We start from the raw sequence: 14,521 nt of genomic DNA, 5'->3' as shown, positions 1-14,521 counted from the left end.
AAACACACACTCGCAAAACAAACGTGGCCACGATTGCAGGGGATTCCTAGATTTCCAGGTTAAGGTTTCCTGGTTTAGGTCCAAAGATAGTAAAAACTACATGACAATCCCGATGGAATGATTACTGTCTTTGTGTAAGGACGTATCATAGTATTCCCATTGCAACTTTCCCAGTGCCATTAAAATCAGATTCCATTTACCGAAAAATCACTTTTTTATTTAGGACATTTCGAGAACACATTTATTTCATTAACAGAGGCAGGCCTCTTTTAACAAAACATATTTATCAAACGCCTATTATGTGCCTAATAAGGTGGTGGGTGTTGTGGGGAACAAAAGCAGCTTAACATGTGGTCCCTGCCCTCCGCGTTTTCTTTCTAATTGGAGAGGCAAGTGAACAAGGCAGCATGAGATGTATTAGTGCTATATGCTGATATAATCAAGTACTAAATTGTGTGTGCTTGTGTGGGTGGGCGCACAGGCCTCACATATCATTCTCTGACCTTGAATTGTACACAAATCATTAGCGTCAAACTGGAATTGCCGACTGCTCCCTCACCCCTCGTCTTTGCTTGGCCGCCTTCCATCACAGCCTCTCCCTCTATGTCTGAAACATACTTTAGAAAAGAGGGGTGAAATAATAGAGTGAGGAAAAAAGAAAAATCAATATGGAAAAAAAGAGGTCACCTGTCTCTCTGTGGCTACCGCTGCAGATGGATTCCACATTGGGCAGGGTCTGACCCAGGAGCACCCCAGGCTCTGTCTAAACCTCTGAGGGTAGGGGGAGATGGGACACCCGGCAGCTTCTCTTCCTTGTGTGCAAATTAACTGCTAGGCCTACTGTCAGGGACTGAATCTGAAGAGGGGGAGGAATGGGGCAAAGAAGAAAGCCCAGCTAATGGGAATAGGAGCTCAGCCACACTGATGGTCCAAACTTTGTTATGTATGGACCAAATGGCATGTGAATTTAGCCCTAGAGATGATTTGCAGGAAAACCAGAGGGTAAGGGGAGACAGATCTGTCCCTAACGTTTATGGGGTCCAAAGCAAGAGAGCAAATGGAGGCCCTCATACCAGATGCCTCGTATTTAATCATTATGCATCCAGCTAACAAGCTATTAAGTAAAATATGTTCCGTGCATCTGACCTTGATGTATATACCTTCGTAGCAGCAGGGAAGGCTGGATTTGAATGCAGAATCTTTGCCTCCTGGTGGTTCTGTAGCCTGGCTTCCCTGGACCACCCCCCCAACTCCCTTTCTACCCTTGACTGTCTGCTGTGCCACCTGTAGGACATTCCTACCCACACCTCCAAGGTCCATCTGCACTTCCCGGGTCACTCTTTGGGTCTAGAGATACACCTAGCTGTGTGACTACCTTCCAGAGGACAGCCCTGAGAAAGCAGCCTTGAAATCCTCTAGGCAAGAAATTGAAGGTTCCAGGTATCCAGAGTGTGACTTAAAACTGGGGACACAGGCTCTCACCTTGGCCCTGCAGGCTACTTGGAGTGGTAGGAGGGATGTGGGCAGAGAAGGACCTGATTGTGCCCTCCAAAGCAGGAGGCCCTCGCTGAGCATAACTGAGGAAAAGAAGGAGGACTTGGGGAAAAATTAAGGAAAAGTTATTAAGGCTGCTTCTTTGCTTTCTCTCTCTCTATCTTTCTCTTTCTCTTTTTCTTTCTTTCATTTCTTTCTTCCTTGGCAGAGTCTCATTCCATTGTTCCAGGCTAGCGTGCTGTGGTGTCAGCCTTACTCACAGCAAACTCAAACTCCTGGGCTCAAGTGATCCTCTTGCCTCAGCCTCCCAAGCAGCCAGGACCACAGGCTTCTGCCACAACACTTGGCTAGTTTTTCTATGTTTGGTGGAGACAGGGTCTCACTCTTGCTCAGGCTGGTCTCAAACTTCTGAGCTCAAGGGATCCTCTTGAGCCTCCCAGAGCACTAGGATTACAGGTGTGAGCCACCATGCTGGGCCCAGACTGCTTCATTTTTGGAAGGAAGAGGGTAAGTTGGGAAGAGACAAACAGGATGGAAGAGAGGTTGCTGAAAACCGAAGGAAGAAACCCAGAATGTGGTCCCCCTCTGAAGAGAGGAACTGTTAATTTATTGTTGTGGTAATTTAGAGAATGAAAAAGAAGTCCTGCTTTTACAGAGGCCAAAAGTCTCTATAACTCAGTGACAAGGGATGTGAAAGACAAAAGAATAATGGTTTGGGAGCTAAAAGCAGGGACTGGGAATGATTTCTCCCCAATATCATGGCCACCTTCCCTTCTTCCTGCTGGACACTGGCCTCTTAACTCATTCAAGAGGAAACACTCCAGCTTATTGTACCCCCTGGAAGAGGACAGAACTGAAGGCTGACTTTGATTTTCCACGGAAAAAAATAACTTTGCAGACAAGTGCAACTGAAGCTTCATTGGATATTTAGCTGGAGAGGATAGTTGCTGTATTTGAAATTGCACTATTTGCAGAATTAAAGAGGAAAGGATATTTTAAATTTTGCCCAAATATACTTTGTAGAATTGAAGAAAACTCTAATGATATTTCAACATTATAATTTGTCTCCATTTTACAAATTCTTTGTTTTGTAAATAAAATATTTGGGTAATTTAAGAGAGAAGAACATGAGTAACAAAGCCTTGTGGCAAAAATCAGGATAGAACTTTGCCTTTCTGCTGTCCTGAAAGTATTTTATCCATATTTAGCTTTATTCTGCATCAGTTTAGTAGGCAGGGAATGTGAGATTCCTTGAGAGTCCTTTAATCCTACCTAATAGGGCCCCTTTTTCTTCCAAACATGTTTTTGTTTTGTTTATTTGTTTGGTTTTTTGTTTTTTTGCTTTTTTGAGACAGAGTCTCACTTAGTTACCCCCTCAAACTCTTGGGCTTAAGTGATTCTCTTGCCTCAGCCTCCCAAGTAGCTGGGACTACAGGTGCCTGCCACTGTGCCCGGCTATTTTTTTTTTCTTTTGTAGTTGTCTTTGTTGTTTTGGCTGGCTCAGGCTGCATTTGAACCCCCCAGCCTCAGTATATGTGGCTGGCACCCTTACCCACTGAGCTACGGGCATCGCCTGCTTCCAAACATGTTGATGGCAATTGTAGGAAGACAGTAAGCGGTGGTAGTTGACTTTCGGAATTCATTCAAGATTTTCCTTCATCACAAGCAAAGCCAAAGAGTCATAGTAGAAGTAATTAATGATTATGTTGGAGTATTAGAATATTTGAGGCCTATATGAGGAACAAACATATCAAGGAGCTTGTGAATGAACCAGACCATGGCCCCGAGTCGGTATTGTCTTTCAGCCTTTGCCTCCCTGCCTGTCCTCTTAAAGTAGCTCTCATGAAATGATAAAGTATTGCTATTCTTCATTTCTGCTTAAATTGTATATGTTTTGTTAGGTTCACATCTGACATACTACAACAATGATGTCATTGACACCTAGGTTATGAAATATTTTCTGTGGCAAGATATTATTTTATAAGCTTTTATAAATTCCTTCGGTCCTATATTTATCACATCATTATGTTATCTAGAGATGTGCATCCCTAATAAAATATTTTGCTACAATTTGTTGTTTTGTACGAGGAAACATCTGCTCTTATAATATTTGCACATTCAGCTTCAAGAATGGTCCCCTCCAGTGTCAAGAGTTTTCAGTACAAAAAAAAGAAAAACAATAATAATGCATTGCTCTGATATTATCACAGAAGGTGGGAAAAAGTAAAAAGTTTAGGAAATAAAAACAAATATAGCACGCTAATTATAATTTGTTACATTTGTAGAGCATTTTATATTCTTTCTAAGTGTACCATCCCCACTTTTGTCTTCCTTTTGAGAAAGGAACACTGTTACTCTGCACATCTCATAAAGGAGAAAAAGGCACAGAGAAAGCATGTAACATGCCAGAAATCTCACAACAAACAAATGAACAAACCGCGCTACTCATAGTGATAAGGGCTACCATGTGTTTCAAGGCCTGAGTGTTAGACATTATGCTGAGCATTTCACAAATAAGCAACTTCTACCTTCACAGGAGCCCTGTAGATTCCCATTTTATAGTAGAGGCAAGTGAAACTGAGCATGTTTTGACAATCTGAGAAAGATCACATAGCTAAAAACTAGAGCCAGGGTTCAAGTTCAGGACTGTACTGCTCTATATTCCAAGCTTTTCCACTCAACATTGCTGCCTAGATTAGTCCAGTGTCCTTTCTACTGCATATTTAGGTATTCATTCATTCATTCATTCATTCGCTGTAGAGCACCTCCTCTTTGCCAGGCATTGTGTTCTGGGTTCAGATAAACACATAGCAAGGGGTATCCACTGTTAGTTGGCACAGGTCTGGGGAACCAGTGAGTCAGCAGGTAGGTTACAGTGAAGCATCAGTGGCCAGTGCCAAGACCAAGGGGCAACTTAGGTGGTCGGGGCAGAGAAAAGTGACATTTGAGCTGAATATCAAAGGATATAGAAGTTTGTCCAAAAGAGAAGGGATTCTACAACTGGGAACTGTACAGTCAGAGCCACAGGCAGGTTTGGAGTGGGAGAGGCAGGTTGAAAAGAAGGAGTCAGAAAGTGAAGGGTATTTTTGCCTCACTTAGTGGCTTCCAAACATGTTTGTCTGTTAGAATAACCTGGGATCCTTCAAAACTCAGGCATATCCCTGAGCAAGGAACTTACCACGTCTAGGGGTGAGACATAGGCATCAAGCAGTTGCCAATGGCGATTCCACTGTGCAGATGAGTTTGATACCCACTGGCCAAGCCAGCTAGTAAGGACTTAACCTTGGAGTGTAATCAATAAGGACTTACAAAAAAAAAAGAAAAATAATCCTAACAATAACCATATTTATTTCTGGGAAAAGTTACACTGGCTACACTGAGGATACAACCAGGCAGTGGGGAGAGAAACTATTCGAGAGCCTGACAAAAGTCTGTAAGGGGAGCCTTGATTCAAATAAAAGTCCACCTTTGCCAACTTTCAGTTTCAGGTAGTGCAGAATTTACAGTATTTTACTCAATTCTTATAAAGCTTGTGAGACTGTATCTATCTATATCTATATCTTTCCTGACAGAGGTGTGGCACTGAACAGACACCCATACATCCTAGTACCCCAACACAGAGAATAGTGATGGACAGGATATTTTGGGGTAGGCTGGTAGGAATTTCTGATGCTAGGACAGGTTGGAAGGGCAGAGAGAAAAATAAGTGAAGGATCCAAGGATCCCTGGCAGTGGATAAAATAGAACCTCCATAGTTGACCACCTCCCTCCATTGACCACCTCCTTATGTTTCCATAAGCCAAGACCTCATTTCCATAAACCAGGTACCTATCAGCACAGTAGGCCTAGCTCCTTATGCTGACCACCTCCGTTGTGTTGACTAGTTTGTTACAGTCCATTGGGTGGTCAACTTACAGAGGTTCTACTGTGTATAGTAAGAATGTGCATAGGGAGAAGAGAGTGAGCCCAGGATACGGCATGTGAGAATGCCAACATCTAGGGAGCAGGGAAGTAAAGAGGCAAGATGAGAAACAATAGAGAAGTTATCTAGGAATTACAAGGACAGTTAGGCAGGAGTGATATCTCGAGGTCTGAAGGTGGTCACCAGGCAATATCACAGAAAGGTCAAGAATCAAGGGCTGAAAAATGATAGATGCCTGGCTTGTGTTCTGGTTTTAGGTCTGCCAAGGAAAAAGCAGGTCTCATCTTTGATTTCAGGCAGTTTGATGTACATACATGTGTATCATACACATTTATAGTAGTATGTGTAGGTATATGTAAGGAGACATATAGGTGTACATACATAGGCATATTTAAAAGGCTAATTGAGTGCCCCATGTTTAATCTGCACACACAGCCTGAGTTGGAGCCAGAGCTCAGAAGATTGATGAAGTCATAACTGATCCTGTCCCTGGCCAGGTGGGTGCAGAACAGCGGTCAAAGTGAACAAATAAGCCCGCCTCTCCTTAGGTTGCAATAAAATAAAGGAAGCAGTTCTGTCATATTTTTCTTTATTTCATGGGGGAAATAAAAGTTGGCTTGATTGGAACAGAAGAAAAACATGAGGAAGAAAAGATTAGGAGGCCCTTGGTGTTAGCACCGTGTGCACCTGGGTGCATTCCCGGAACTGCCCGCCTTGTTTCCCTGAGCTCCATGGCATAGGACACCTCTCCTTGGGAACTTTCTAGAATATGGCCAGAAGACTCCCCTCTCTCAAATGCTTTCCAGAGGATCCGTGAAACCATCTGCAGGCGGCCATTTCTTACTCTTGGGGTGAGTCTGTTCTGGGTGCTGGTTTAAACCACTAGTCCCTCTTTCCCAGGCAGTGAGGTGACCTCAGCTCCTCGTGGAAAGTGGACACTGACACCTTGGGGCCCTGTTTCTGCAGCCACAGAGTGAGTGAGTGGTTCTCACACCCCAGGTTGTGGGTTTTTGAATGCTTTGTTCATAAAGGAAAACTCCCACTGATCAGATTTAGGTTTTACCCTCTAATAACAAAGGAGATGCGTCTCCCTGAGGCCATGCATACCCACCTGAGTCTCAAAGGCTTCAGGTGCAGGATATACGTTCCCAGCGTTGCAGACATGTGGAAAGCACAGAGTGGCATCTGCCCATGGACGGAGGCAGGGTGACGCCAGGGCAGTGTGGAGAAGAGAAGCTGTTTGAGCGGCCCCCAGAGACCGCAGGCAGGGCCTGCGCACCCTCTCTAATCTCCATGGCTTCATGCTTCAGAACACAGGACTCCTTTCCACTGTTTTCACTGAGTTTTAATTAGCTGTGTGGGATGTTCAGAAACATGTGACATGGTCTTAGCATTCAAGGAATGTACAATGAATTCATTTTTTAAGTAGAGTCTTATAATTTCACTAAGTGGAATAATTCCCACTGGCATTGCAAAAAAAAGGAGCCAAGACCATCAAGATCAAGTAACCCAACCATAGTTCTGTCCTGGTCAAAATTTTTATGAATGATTTGGATAAAGTTATAAAGGGCACGTTTATCAAGTTGGACATGACCCAGGGCTGGGAAGAATAATAAATACAGTACATTGAAGGAAAGAACAGAGCTCTATAAAGAACTACACAATGTGGAATACTGGGCACACTCTATGGAGAGCAAGTGTGCCAGGAATCAGTGTAAGGCAAGCCAACGTGTGACTTTAGACAGGCTACTTAACCTCCCTGCTTTTGTGCCCTTCGATATAAAACAGGAACGAGGGTAGCACTTCCACCTAGGGTGATCCTCAGTACTAAAGTCAGCACGTTAAAGCGCTTGCTGTGCCTGTCACGTTATAGATACTCAGTAAATGTGGTAAGTGCTCCTTTGAGTCTGCGGTTGCCTGACGGAAGTATGTGGTAACCCAAACAAAGGTGGCAATGGTCCGCTATGCCTGGTGCACGTCCGACCACATTAGGTGGCATATGTCCAGTGAATGCCACACTTTGAGAGAGGGATAGAGGAACTGGACTGAATTCAGAGGCGAGTAGTTGTGATGGTGAGAAAACGTAAAATCATATGATGAAAAGTTAAAAGAACTGAGTGTATTTTGCCTGAAGTAGAGAAGATGCCGGTAGTACCTAATAGCATTTTCTAATATTGGAAAGGTTCTTATATTGTAGATGGTTTAGATTTATTTTTTTTTTTTACCCAGAGGCCAATGGTAGATGTTTCAGAAAGACAAATTTTGGCTCAATCTAAGGAAGAATTTGCTCATCTCTAGAGCTGCTCGGATGGTAACAGCCTCTTAAGGAGGAAATGAGATCCTTGTCCCTAGAGGTGGTCATAAGCCAAATGGCCACTTGATTCATTGATGGGTGGACTTGAGGACCTTTAATGTTAAACTGGGCTATTTTAGTTAAGACAGTACACAAGAAAACTTATTATCAATATACTGATTTCTTCCACACCAAGGAAGAGAATCTGAAACCCCCAGATGAGCATTTGGTGATGGCAGTTTTTCTTACATGTTTCCTGGGGGTGGGAGCAGCGGGGCAAGGGGCCTCCATCGGGTCCTAGGCGAGCACTCTCTAGCTGCCTGTTTCTTGGCTTTGCTGGATGTATGTGAGCCCTGTAGCTCAAAAACAGACCTTCTGCTTGGCTGAGTACATACAGCCAAATAAAGAGTGGCTCAACAGACTGCTTATTGTTTATCTTTCTTAATCTCTTTTAAACCTCTTCCGCCTCAGCCAGCAGTAAACCAGTTGTAGAGGTTAAGCTGACTCCCCACTCCTCTTTCTTTTTGCTGTTTAATGTCACTGATATTTGTGTTTCCTATTTGCTTTGGGTTCAGTTTATTGTTTAAAATTAACAAAACTTCATTATGCCTATGCTAATTAATTATCTTCTGTTAGGTTGTCTTTTTGTGACTTTTCCCTTTGGGGGATTTTCCTTCACTTTTTAAGACCTGGAATTTAAATTTGAGAACCACAGAAGACTCGACACTCACCTATAGTTTGGCCTCCCCTTTGTGTATTTAGATGTAATTTTGCCATAAGCAGCTGTTAATGTTACACAGTCGTGTACAGATGCGGTTTCTTAGTTGCAGCCTCCTAAGAATTATGAGTTATATTCGTTAATAATAGCGATGGTTATAATTGTCAATTTTCTTTCTTTCCATGGATGGAATGGGGTGCCAGAACTCTCCTGTACTCTACAGAATCACAAAGTTTAGAGGCAAAAAATTGCCGATTTTCTTAAAGGTACAAGCTTTTCATGTCTGATGTGTAATGTCAGCTCTGATTCCAGCACTTTACAACTTCACAGAACTTGGACAAGAGGCTTTAGTTCAATATCTGACTGCCTGGGTGTCACATACCAGGATGGAGCCATCCATTTGCTTTCTGATCACTGCCCATCGACCCTCTGAGCACTGGCTGCTCATTCTGCTTTCCCAGTATTTCTCGGTCCAGGAAACTGCTGTAAGCTGGAAGAGAGAGTTAAGGTCAGCCACTGCTTGCGTCCATGCAGGTCCCTACACTGCAGGTTCTTGTAGTTGTAGTAGTTCTTTTCCCAATCAGAGGATCCCTATCCTGACTCTTCTCTTCTGCCCCTGTTTGAATTTGACTTCATAAATGACACAATTTATAACCGTCTCATTGCCTATTGTTTTGCCTACACTAGCAGGCTCCCAGTTTATGCCTGCTATATACTTTCTGGAGGTACTTGCTTAGAATGGGTTTTTTTTTTTTTTCAATTCATTCTATATAGACTGAACACCTACCAAGTGCATTGTGCTAAGTAAGAACATGGGAGATAAAGATAAAACATTGGCATTGCCCTCAAGGGGCTTGCAGTCCCCCAGGGAGCTAGGTGGAGAGGGCAATGCATTGTGGGGTGGGCTGGGATCCTGGTAAACACAGGTGCATCTGGAGTCCCAACAGACACATGGTCCAGACAAGGGGGACTGAGTCAGTGTACTGCAGGTCTAAACAGTCCTGAGTAGTGAGAGGGAGTTTTCCAGAGCCTACATTTGGAACAGAACAATTTTTGTAAGGAAGTTTTATGAGGAAGCATGCAGTAGTTTCTTCATAATACGTTTATTTTGTTTTCCCGTGGACTCATAAAATTTTCTGCTGCCATATGAAAATCCAAACTTAGAAAAAAGGGGTTTGTGATACAGCCTCCACAGACCTGAACCAGTCTCGTGATCTCCAAATAACAGCAAAAAAACCTTCTGCTGTCCATGACAAAGATGAGATAATGTATGTAAAAGCACTTCATAAAGTAAGGGGAAACAACAATAATGTAAGGTTTTAAGACTATCAAACATGCTTTTTGGAATATATTTCACTCCTTATAAACTCCCTGGTGATTTTAAAACCTGAAAAACTGAAATCCTTTGGAAATCAGAAGTGAAGAACACTCCACACGGAGATACGGCCCAGGGTGATAAATCCAGTACATGTATCAAAAATCAGAGAAAAACAGAGAAGGCCTTTTAAAAATACTTTAACTGTAAAACATCCCTGAAGCCATTTTGCTTGAGCAAATTTCTTTTCTCTAATATATACATTGATAAACTTTTTATTCTGACATTGTTTGATCTCTGTGCCTGAAATGCTCTTTATCTTGCGGCAGCTTCATTCCCAGAGACCTCCACAAGTGTCAGACCCTGAGATTTATTATCCTCCAGCACGTAGCATAGGATGAAGTTCATATTCAAATAGAGTGAGGATAGAATTGCTAACATGTAACACCTGCTCCGGCTAGCCCCCATTTGTCCTCTGCTGAGCCTTCCAGAAACCACAGACATCTAAGCTTGCCCAACTCTAGTGGTAAGAGACAGCCCGGAGAAGCATAGTTTACCCCCCAGCTCAAATCCATTGATTTAGAATTGAAAGTAAATTGAAGTTAGTGATTAAACAAGCTGGATTTCTCTTTCTCCTGGGTGAGTGCAGAGAGAAGATTTAGGAAATACAGGGGGCTATGGAGGGACTGGAGAATGATCACAACAAGCCTAAGGATTGTGAGGCTGAGCTTCTACAACCAGTTTGGGGCCATGGACACTGCAGAGTAATCTTCCAGTGGAATTTGTCTGACAGCTCCCAGGCTCCTGGGGAGACCCCTAGGTCACTAAGTACCCACCCTCCCTTTATAAAAAGAGCAGGTCTTACTCCCTAACTAGTGCTCAGCTCTGTAAGTCATCCTGAGCAAGGAGTGCAATCACCCTTAGGGTAAAGATCTCCTGGACTGGAGAGACAGGGGCTGAGCCCTCCACTGTTACCATCAGGCCTAAACCAGTATTGAGTGGAACATCTGCAGCGTGGGGTTGTCTGTGAAATGTTCCTCACCATTCACACAACACGGACAGGATAATCAATGTGCTGCTCTGTCATTTAACAGCATGGATCCTGTGGGCCTAGAAGGGCCCTGAGAGCACATCCAGTCCCTTACTTCACAGATTTCCATCCCTGGGACACAGTGAACATCAGAACTAGCATAAAGTGTGGGGGCACATGTATTGTAATAATAGCAAAAAGGCTGGGTTCATGGTGCATATCTTGCCACTAATTTGAGCCTTGTGGATTTGGGCACATCACTATACTATATGCCAGACACTGAACCAAAAGCTTTGTAGACAATGAATGTAATTCTCAAACAACCCTCGAGGTTATTTTCCTCAGTTTTCAGGGGCAGATGAGGCATAGGAAGGGTAAATAAGTTACCCAAGGTCGCAGAGCTGGTACTGAAGCACACCGCTCCCCAGCTAGCTCCTCTAACCTTGTTGGGAGGGGGGTAAAGAAGGTTCCTCCCCCATTAAAGTCCTCTGACTTTCTGCCTGGGTGCCTAAAGACCTTAGCAAGTGAGTACACCCTGAGAGGTTATTATCATATTATCAGCTTTGCTGTTCTCCTCAGCTACTCAGAGAGATAAAGCTGGGAGATAATCATAGATCCAGGTGTCTTCTCCTGAAGAGGCTTTTGTGTTCTTATCACCCAGTCTCTCCAGCCCTGTCCCCTAGGCACCTCCAAGCCATCTGTCTCCATAATCCTCAAAGTATAACTTCCGGTTCCCTCCCACACTGGACCCAGCAAATACACCTGCAGGCCCTCCCCCTACCTGCTCTGTTGTCGCTTTTTGAATTCGAGAATATAAGGACTATTTATTCTGTACTTGGAGCGTATACATGAGCTTCCTCAGCAAGGTTAAGTCATTTGATTTTTACCATTTTCGAGGGGAAGATGGAGCAGCTTTTTGATAGCACCACTCGAAATGGATGAAACTGGAAGGACAGATCAGAAGCTTGTCTTGGCCCGTATGTAAAAGTGGAAGCAGAAATGAGAAGTGTGCAGTTCCCTGTAATGTGTAGGGACTAGGTCTGGGTGAGGCTCTGTAATGATTCACTTTGTGGTTCTGGTCACATAGGCATTCTGTGACACCAGTTCTTTGTCTATAGCACAAGAAGACAGTGATAACTTGTGTACTGTTCCCACTTCCAAGTCATTTTCACATGCCTTAATTCTTTTAACTAAGGAAATATATAGATGAGAAAACTGAGGTCTGTCATAGAGGGTACAAGACTTACCCATGATCACCCAACTAGTAAAGGACAGAGCAATGAAATAAACCTAGTGAGCTCTTTCTGTTTCATAATAGCTGAGTCAATGAGGAAGGCAGAGATAATTAACCAGAATGCTTCATTTTGGAAATGTCAAGTTCCTGGAATGGATTACTAATAGCCCAGAAATATGAAAAGTACCATACAACTAAAAGCACACAGTCTTCTGAATCTTGGTGAGCACTGGGAATAAATTAATCTCTGAATGATCAGTCTCACACATCTTTGGCCCTAGGGTGCTTTGTCTTTTGCATTTTACTCTATGGGCTTAGGTTGATTTGCAGAGAGGTTCTAAAGAATGGTGAAACTTATCCCCACAATGGTTATCTCTTTCAGAGTTTTCATGTTAAGCTTTGTTTATTACCTTGGTGATGATGTACTTGATTAAATGATTTTGGTGATGTAGAACAAGGGTTCTGAAATGTTTTTAATGATTACAAACTTCGTACTTCCTTTGAGCCTGATTCCTGTAGGTGGTAAGTCTATAAATCTTTATTATTCTGTGTAGTTATTCCCCCCCCCCCAACATAACCAGTTGAACCAGGAGAACTGGCAACTTCTATGTTGCTAGTTCAACTCAAATTTCAATAAGCAGCAAACCACAAGGTACTCAGGATCTTAGAACTCCTTGCTTATTTTGGAGAGAGACCATATACAGCCTTACAAGGTAATTTCACTTCTCTATTTCCTAGCACTGACCCCCTCAGCTATGCCCTCAAGAAAACTCTAAGGTCAGTCTCTTGTAGGACCAGCCCTTCCCGCTCCTTGAGCAATCAGCTATTCACAAGTGGCCATTGTTTTAATGTGAGAACATCTACCTACAAGCTGAAATAATCAGTCTGCAAGCATAACTATTATTTCCAATTTCTTTTGCTATCTCAAGAGGAGTCCTGAAGCCTCATACATAAAATTCACTTTCTGGTTAATGGCCTGAGCCAATGGACCTACCCAGCCTATCTCACTTATTCTTTAGATTAGCCCCATATTGTTAAGTATGAACATGAGCACTTTGTTTGGAAAATGAAAATACAGCCAGTCCCCAGGGTACAGATGAGATAGGTTCTATAGGTTTGTTCGTAAGTTGAATTTGTTGTGTTAAGTTGGAAAAGATACATTTACCTATTACCTGTAATACCCCTGTTTGTAAGTGTGAGTTGTAAATCAGTCAGATGTTTGTAACTTGGGAACTGCCTGCAATGCGCTCTATGATGATTTTCAGTGCTTGAGAGGAGGAAGACGATTTGGTTGCTCCTTCTTTCTTCCTTCTGTTCTTCCCTATTTCTCTCCAAGCTCCAGGATTTACATCCTTACACACTGGCAATATAAAATGAATTTTTCAAACCAAAAGAAGCTGACTTTCCTTTAAAGAGTCTCAAAAAGCTCAGACGAAAGTCCAGGTGGTGTGTTAACTCTCTGATGGCAAATGTGTGATGCAAGCCAACAGCTGACCTAGATCATGGTGATTTTCAATTGGTGTGCCCTGGCACACTGGTGCGCCGTGAGAGGACCTTAGGTGTGCCGTGAAAATTTTTAAGGATCATTAATTAAATTATTTTTGAAATTAGTGCAAAGCACAATAAAGTATATTCTTTTTTTACTCTTCTTTTTTTTCTTTTTTTGAACAACATAATTTAAGTGTGCCATGGAAATTTAACTATAGGTTCAAGTGTGCTGCGAGATAACAAAGGTTGAAAACCACTGCCATGGATAAACAGCACCCTGCAGGACATTGAATTATTATACTGCGATGTTCTGTATCTGAGAAAGGTTGGCCTTTGGTTCCTGGTTCTGTCCAGTTCTAGGAAGCCTAGTAGATAGTGTGTAGGAACATAAAGCCATTGGTACTTGTAGAGAGGAGGTGGCTCGAGGGATGGCGTTTGAAAGAACATACTTAAAGAAAGTTCTAGAACCCAAAGTATCAAAGTAGCAAATGTTAAATCTCCAAAGAAATTTCATATACAATCTCACATACCATAATTTCCCCACTTTTCTGGAAGGAGGCTCTTAAAATATGGATAATTTTCTAGGACCAACCATATCCTACATTTTGGTAAAATGCTTTCTCTTTTCTTTCTCTTCATCTTGCAAGTAGTCCTCTTTCAGTCTTAATATGGATATGTACATATACATGAAAAGCTTTACTCTCAACAATCCTTTTGGAAACAAGGAAGAAATGTGAGTTTGAGGTTTGTACTGGCGCTAGATATTGACAACACAACCTTGTTTATCTCCTGGGCTAATAGCCTTAGACAAGACCATCTAATTTATCATCCAAATCAAGACACCTTTGAGAGTGGAAAGGGATGCTAACAAATGGGTCATCAGGACAACTACTGCTATAAGGCGGAAGGTCCTAGCAAATCAGGATGTGTGATCACCTTAATTATACACATTGAGATTAACCAGATGGACAGAAAGTGCTAAGACTGGAATAATGACTTGAAACTATCTTTTAGGATTTTTTTTTTT

At 42.5% G+C, this 14,521-nt stretch overlaps 1 protein-coding gene across 1 annotated transcript in view; it reads left to right on the top strand.

Moving 5' to 3' along the window:
* MAML3 (mastermind like transcriptional coactivator 3) overlaps positions 1–14,521 on the top strand; it is a 431,411-nt gene that overhangs the window by 283,210 nt on the left and 133,680 nt on the right. The gene's annotated exons all lie outside the window — the stretch shown is intronic.

This window comes from Otolemur garnettii, unplaced genomic scaffold (assembly GCF_000181295.1).
Source record: "Otolemur garnettii isolate 467f Iridium unplaced genomic scaffold, OtoGar3 scaffold00041, whole genome shotgun sequence".
Classification (NCBI taxonomy): Eukaryota; Metazoa; Chordata; class Mammalia; order Primates; family Galagidae; genus Otolemur; species Otolemur garnettii.
This window is presented reverse-complemented; position numbering and strand designations above follow the sequence as displayed.